Source organism: Dunckerocampus dactyliophorus, chromosome 16, assembly GCF_027744805.1.
Source record: "Dunckerocampus dactyliophorus isolate RoL2022-P2 chromosome 16, RoL_Ddac_1.1, whole genome shotgun sequence".
NCBI classification, from domain to species: Eukaryota; Metazoa; Chordata; class Actinopteri; order Syngnathiformes; family Syngnathidae; genus Dunckerocampus; species Dunckerocampus dactyliophorus.
Window position 1 is genome coordinate 7,203,850 of NC_072834.1, and position 8,051 is coordinate 7,211,900.

Sequence of the window (8,051 nt, forward strand, 5' to 3'; positions counted from 1 at the left end):
AAATTCAAAAATGTGAGCTCTTTGTTGTCAGGTGTTTTCTCATATCACAGAGTACAAAATACATCCTCTGCCTATTTAAACTTGCTTCCTGACTGAGCCAGCTATTTTATATTTGATATATTAATAAATTATGCTGTTTTGTGGTTGAATACAGCCTATTATTAGTACAAAATCATCATATTGAAGTATTTTTTTCATTCAATACCAAAGACGTAGTTATACCTTTTTATAAACCCAAATATCCGATCCCAACAACGTATTTATACGTCTTCTACGTTTTTTTTTTTTGCGTGAGAGGCTAAAGGAGGTGCTGATGTAACTCCTAACCAATGGATTAGGCTTAAGAGCAATTTTAATGCCATAAAAACGACCACTAGATGGCAGAAGTTCATCATGAGAGGAAGGAGAAACACACATGACAGGAAGAGGAAGCTCTTGCATAAAGACAGCTGTTATATTGCGTACCACACACAAAATGACACATGACAAATTTTAACACTCATATTTCAGTTCCAACGCACATTGTAGTTCAGTTCCAAATGTGAAAATTTTAAATAGCTCATGGTGTTATATTTGTAAATAGTTATTTTGATGTTAAAAAAATAAATAACTATTGTTTATGTTGTGGTATGGTTGTTTAGATATTTGAGCTGTCACAAAAGCAAAAAATATTTGTGTCAAAGTGAAAGTTATGCTTGAAACACACAAAAAGCTCACTTTCTCCCTTTTCTGGTCAGCAACTTATATTTTCCTGAAACTGCTAAAGAATGGAAAAAGGGAGAAACTAACTTTTTTTCTGATGAAAGACAGGAGTCTAATCTTTCTTTTGGTATGTTCCATGTTTATATAGCCATAGAACACAATATTCTGCTTGCCTTGAAGGATCAGGCAAAATCGTCTAAAATGGCGGGTACTAGAGGGGTTGCCGTTTGGAAAAATGTCAGGGATTGAATGAGTTAAGCATTTTCAAGCATAAAAATACGAAATGAACTAAAACACAAATATAAGGCATTCAGAAGGCGCATTCAAAAATGCTGTGAATGATATGTAGTATTCTAAACTGGCTGCTAGGTGGCAGTAATGTTACTGTAATGTTCCATGAGACACACACACACACACACACACCAGACTTGAGCGCTTTTATCGCAGGTTTGAATTGTCTCACAACAGGCACAAAAATCCCTAATAAAACATGGGCTACGGTTGTGGTCGTAACCCAAAACTCAACTCTGAACCCTCGACATCACTCCTGTCCACCTGCCACTCAGCTCTCCTAGGAAACCTAATTATGTTTTAAATGGCTTTTTTACTATTATGCATACGGCATTAGGTAAGACGAGTGTAAGGGTGACTACAGGGGTGTCATGTCTAGAGAGCTCTATTAATGTTAAAAACCATATTTAGAAGGTTGTAAAAAGGTTGTCTGTGCTCTAACTACACAAATATTTGCTTTATAAATAAGGAATCCTAAAAATTCACTTCTGGAACCAATTAACCACGATAAACAAGGGATTATATATATAAGGATAGAATAAAATAAAAATGTAATAAAAGTGATAAAATAGGAATAAATTGTTCATTATAAATAGAAACAAGTTAGAATATGTGGCGACATTGAATAAGACAAGTAATTCAAAAACATTGATGATAAATATATAAATGCTGGGGTAAAAACTGCTTAGAATTAAAATAATAATAAGAAAAACCCTGTCACTATTATAATGACAACTGCGACATTAATTTGATAGTAAATTAAATTCAGTTAAGGCTGTGCCTCTGAAACATATTAATCCTCCAGCTCAGCAGGTGGCACAATTTCCAATTAGCCACCAAAGTTGTCAACAAGTGACACCTAGCACCAGCGTGAGTCCGGTTGAAAGGGTTCAAAGTAAACACATATGCAGTGCTGCTACGCCATCTAATATTTACACATGTATTAATATTGTAGATGCATCACAAGCACACCTATGGAAAACTAAAATAATGTTATTTGGTAATAGCAGGAAAGGCATTTATGCACAAATACAAATAGACGGTGTAGCCATTGACAGGGTGAATGAAGAGAAAGATGTGTAGGTGTTGTAATAAATGACAAAATGAGCTAAAGTGGCAATACTTCTTACTGAACAAAGCAAACATTTTGGACCAAAAATCACTGCAAACTTCCTATTGTTCTCTGGTGTCACCATATCTGATTTATTTTGTGGAGACAGGGTCGCATGGTGGCCCAGTGGTTAGCATGTTACCCTCACAGTCAGGAGATCTGATCTGGGTTCGAATCTCCGTTGGGCATCTCTGTGTGGAGTTTGCATGTTCTCCAGGTGCGTGCGTGGGTTTTCTCCGGGTCCTCCGGCTTCCTCCCACATTCCAAAAACATGCATGTTAGGTTAATTAGAGACTCTACATTGTCCATAGGTATGAATGTGAGTGTAAATCAGGGGCGTATTTAGTCATTTGGGGGCCCAAGGCAGACCTATAGTCATTTGAGCCCTCCATGAATGTAATGTATGTAATTTTTGTCAGCTTAAGTTGCTACTTACATAGCTATGTTTATATACCCCCCCAAACTAGATCAAGTCCTTGAAATCCTCCTGGGGGATTATTATTACCTACAAGTCAATCATCTCAACGCTTTTTCTGTAATTGATAAGAACATTAAGCAACATTTAACATAGTTTACCACTTTAATACTCACATCTTTGTGATGAAAAGTGCCACTCTCAGCTTCATCTCCTCGGCTGACACTGACAGTAGCGGTGCTGCTGTACTCTTGTCTAGTTTGTTGTGACTGTGAAAAAGGTTGACACCTTCGGTAGTTTTGATTTTTTTTTTTAAATAGTTTTCCACTCGCTTTTGCTTGCTTTGCTCCCGTCTTCCGGACACGCGCGCGGTAACGTGGAATAATCCATTCCATGAGAAGGGAGGGGCAGCGGTCGAAACACTTATGAAAGATTATGCATTTTGATGTAGTTTTCAGCACGTGAATTAAGACTAAAACAGTAGTGTGTACTTTAAATTGAAGAAAAAAAAACAACCAGTTTTTGTGGGACGTTTGGAGGGCCCCTGGGACCCCTTTCCCCTGCTGGAAACAACCCTAAAGCGAGTGCTTTAGGTGTACGTGTGTGTGTCAACTCACAATAAAGTAATTAAACCGAAGTATGCTCACTGGCCACTTCAATAAGTACACCTGCACAATCAAATGAGAATCCAACAAAAGCTGCTTTAACAAAATTATAATTCTTGTATTTAACAAGCACAATAAATATGCTACAGTGTCACTCACAACTGATTGTTAAGGTGTACCTAATGTTGAGTTTTGCTTGCTTTATTTCAAAGCCCTATGCTCCGGAACACACTCTGGCACGTTTCCTTGAAACAGTTTCAAGCGCTTTGATGCATTTTCAATCGTAAATCTCCCCGCTTTGCTTTGCAGAGGCAAACCTGATCTTGATCTTCTCATACGTGCCAACAAGTGAATTAACAGAAAGCTGCATACACAATAGTTGCACCTCCATACAGCTGAGAAAATAAACAGATTCTCCATGGAGGCGAAGCAACAGCGTGCAATGTTCCCTTTCACCTGCATTTTGCGGCGCTTGAATCACGCAGAGGCCAAAACAGATTTTCTGGAATTAAGAGCAGTTAAATACTGCAGCTGGAGGATGTAGCATGTGACGCTCTCACCTACTGTAAGTCAAATCCAGCGCTGTCAAAAAGAGGGCCAAATGTGAGTTTATAACATAGATGAAGCCCAAATAAGCATTTTTTTTCTTCTTCTGAGCGCCATTAAAATCGTACATTCTCTGGGCCTCTTCCACTTGAGACATATTAAAGTTCAGCCACCCCTCCACAAACGCCTGACCCAGTGAAATTTGCTAATCTCTTAAACCTCTTCCTACTCTGCAACATTTCATCCTTATATTCTGCAAGACGCCATCTATCTTCGTCCACTGAGTCATCTTACAGTAAAGGGTGTAGCGTCTTTTTTAGTGACTTTCTGAAATTTTGAACCCTCCCACCCATGGAAACCCCTTTCAAAATCAAATTTGCAGCTTAACTTTGATACATTCGGGACTATCATGAGGGCTCAAACAAACAAACACATTAACGTAAACAGACAAGCAACTGTATTGTAAGTCAAGTAGGGAGATTACGACTGAAGCTGTGTCAATGTGTCAGTGTGTGAGTGTCTCCCTCCATCCATCCCTCGCACTTACCCCCCCTCCCCATTGCGAGGCGAAATGGCCAGATGGCTTCCAATCCTACATGCTAATCCACGACACACACACACACACTGCAGCCCTGACACACCTACCACAAAACACTGCTGGAGACAGTTAGACCCTAAAACAAACACGCTCCCCGCACAAAGATCAGCCTGCGTTAACAGTCGACACAGGAGACCTCAACGGTAACTTTATTAAACGATATCCAGAGGCGAGGCTTGCTTAGACTCCAACAGATGGAGGCCTCCTTGTACGTGTCCCACTATCATATTTCAGAGTCCGCTTTAAGTGGGCTGCAGGCCAAGACGATGTTCTGCTGCTTTTGTTAGTCAAGGCGAGGTAAGAGAGGCTGCGTGTGTTGGGTTACATCGGCCATAATGGAAAACATAAGAAGGCTCAGAACTAAAAACATGGGTGGAAAAAACAGACAACTTTACGGTAATGCTTAAGTACACTATGTACAATTTTCTATTAAAAACTGTCAAATAGTCATGTCATATAGTATAGAGAGAATATCTCTGCAAAAGCCAAACAATGCTACACTTAGCCCAGCTACCTCTTCTACTCCTGAACAAAACACGCACCCCTACTGTGTCGCCTATGCTGTTATTCTTCTGACAAATACTTCACACGATGGCCCTCTTATTAAGCCCCAAAGTTGGCCCACATGAGTCGGACTGACTTGAAATTTCTCACATAGCTCAACGCACTCTACATAAAGAACACTGGAACTTCAGGGTGTTCAACACCACGAAATTCGGAACACACTTTCGAGTGCTCTCTGTAGATTTTGGTTTTGAAAAACTTGGCCACCATCAGCGTGAAGTGATTGACCATTTGTCTAAGGCAGGGGTCACCAACACGGTGACCGCGGCCACCAGGTAGCCCCCCCATGGCCACCTGACAACACTAGAAAGAAATGCATTCTGAAATACACAATGTGAGTTGTTGTTCCCAGCATTTTGTTCATGTTCTGGTAAAACAAGCATGTTTGCTTTGTTTGGGTTGAAACAAGCTATGAAAATAAATGTTACAAAAATGAGTAGCTCTTGGCCATTTTCATTTCGTAAAAGTAGCTCTCGCAAGAAAAGACGTTGAAGACCACCGGTCTAATGATTATAACACTTTGAGGACAGCAGTATTACACGTATGGTCTTCCAAAGCCTTTTGAGCACAACCCATAGGATCATTTACAGTCCGTTTTGAAACAGCATCTGGAAAGGTTCAGCTTGATAGACACCTCATGCAAAGGCTTGTATTTTTTTAAGATTAAAATGAATGCATTATTCACTAAGCAGTTGAGGCAAATGTAAAAAAAAATAAATCAACTCAAAGTGAAAATAAATCCTGGATACACATTGCTAACTAACAAAGAGATAAACATTGTTGCTATAGAAGGGGTGTCCAAAGTGCGGCCTGGGGGCCATCTGCAGCCCGCGGCTGTTTTTTCATTGGCCTGCAGTACATTCTAAAAATATAATTTAACAAGAAAAAAAAAAAAAAAAACAGCAAAAATTGAAAAATCAGCAGTAACTTTACAAGAATGATGTAAAAATATTAAAAGACAAAAGTTGTAATCTAATGAGAAAAGTTTTTTGAAAAAAAATTGAAAAAATTTTATGAAAATAACTTTGTAATATTATGAGGAAAAACTACCATCATTTTAGTAGCATAAAGTCGAAATATTACAGTAAAAAGACTTTTTTTTTATGTCGTAATATTATGCGAAACAAAACTAAATACATTTTTTGAAAAGTAGGTTGAGGAAAAAAGTTATAATATTATGGGAATAAAGACGTAATATTAGGAGAAGAAAACGTAGTTAGATTATTGAGGAAGAAAGTTTAAATATTTGGAAAATTAAAAAAAAAACATCAAAAATGGAAAAAAAAGAGCAAAGAGCGAAGTTCATCCTAATAATGGGCTTTTTCACCAATTTCACAAAGCTGAGAAGCAGGTTTTTCCTTGAAGCGTAAATAACTTCTTAGCATATTGTTGCTTTAAAAAATATCAAAGTGGCCCTTTCATCCTTTCATTTTTCGCTATGTGGCCCTCCTTGGAAAACATCTACCTGTGCTCTACAGTGAAGTACATTTTGTAGAAGGTTATTGTAGGGAAACATGGCTCCCACTGAATGAACAAAATGATCTCAAGCATGACAACTTTTGTTCAGCCCATCCACACGTTTGTTTGCTATACAAACAGTACAGTGGATGGTGCAGTTTTAGCAACATTTCCAGCAAGGCAGAAAACAATAAGCTTTGAGGGAATCAGCCATGTTACCTTTCGCCTACTTGTTTTCAGCTATAAAATTTTCATGAGTTGCATGTAACCTTGAGAGACAACACAGAGAGGATGAATACAGCAGGTAAAGCTGGGTGGTGAGCAGACGGACCTGCAGAGACGTGCCCGTGCTGCTGGATATGTAAAGATGAAGGTGTGATGAATATACAGTATGAGGCTTGAGGAGCACAATACCCAGAGGGAAGACAATGTTTATCCAGCAACAGTCACATCGCTTGGTGTGGTGGTGGATTGGGGCAATGTGGCAAGTAATACCTCTCCTCATATGTCGTGGCAGTGGACATAAAGTCAGCAAGAAAATAAGAATGGAGGGATGGTGTTATATGAAGAAGAAGCATCTGTAGCAATATAAGCAGGCCAGTGATAGCAGGGAGTAGCACCTTCTGTAACCCATCCCCCAATTCTTCCTGCTATCATCTCACCCTCCGCTCCATCACCGAGTTGACTCCCTAAAATCTCCTCTTTGCATGTCAGCCAGACAACAGGTCTCCCAGAAGGCCTTGCGCTTCAGAAATATCAGGGATGGCTGCCCCGGCTTGGATGGAAGTCAGCGAAGGTGAAGAGGAAGACACACATTCAGCACTATCCCGCACCTCCTACCCTCCTCCTCGAAAGTGCTGTGGAAGAATCTGAGAAATAGCAGCTCGGCCCTCCCAGGACCGGCCCCCGCCCCCACTCGCATCCCCAAAGAAGTCAGGTGACCAGATGTTGTATATCTGCTTGTCACTGGAGCGGCCATGAAACCGCTGCACACTTCCATGTCAAAGCCAAGAGACGGGGGCACGTCCCAGCTGTGTGAGGGTATTCACAAAAAAAATTGCATTTTCCCGTCTTCATCATACTCAAGGGATGCTCCGCAGAGATAACAAAAGCGCATCCGTGAGGATACGAATCATCAGCACGTACAGCTCCAGCATCCATCAGCCTTGGGGCCCAAAATAGCAAAGCTTCTTTATATTTTTTGGCACTAGTGTTGCCACTGCAGCTGCTGCAAGGCCTACACAAACGCCACTATTGATTAGAAACACCTCCCCATCACTTAATTTGTGAGGGGGTGCATGCAGTGATGATGAGATGCATGGTGCAAAGGATGGTACAAAACATGCCAAGCCCTTTTTAATTAATGCAGTCATCTATTCTCTTCAGACCGAACAGCTGCCTCTTTAGCAGGCCCAATTCAGAGTGGAAGATGGTTTAAAAAAAAGGCTACAAAGCACTACTACATACACATTCATAGCCTCCCCCCTCCCGTCCTCTTCCCTCATCTGCCTCCCCTTCTCTATAACATCCCCATATTGCAAACACAGACAGGGAATTACCTGAAATATGTCTTCACATTCTCTCGGTCCGTGTTTCGCCTGTGAGCCAAAACCTCTGGTGGATTCATCGTCTTCCGCCCCGGGTCCTAGTGACAGTTTAAAGGCAGCAGGATTGCCATTCTCTTGTCAGACCAGTTCCTGACCCTAAAAGCAGGCTTGTTCGGCAGGCTGGATGCTTCACTGGCTGCTCACTGTTCCCTAG

General features: G+C 40.5%; 1 protein-coding gene across 4 annotated transcripts in view; it reads right to left on the bottom strand.

Annotated features, from left to right (window-relative positions):
- Positions 1-8,051, bottom strand: part of LOC129169493 (serine/threonine-protein kinase PAK 3) — a 33,254-nt gene extending 25,203 nt beyond the window's left edge. For 2 of the 4 annotated variants that reach the window (XM_054755978.1, XM_054755976.1), the window contains exon 1: positions 7,850-8,051. The gene's annotated coding sequence lies outside the window, so the exon portion shown is untranslated. The remainder of the gene's footprint in view (positions 1-7,849) is intronic. The other 2 variants (XM_054755979.1, XM_054755977.1) reach the window with 1 other exon arrangement.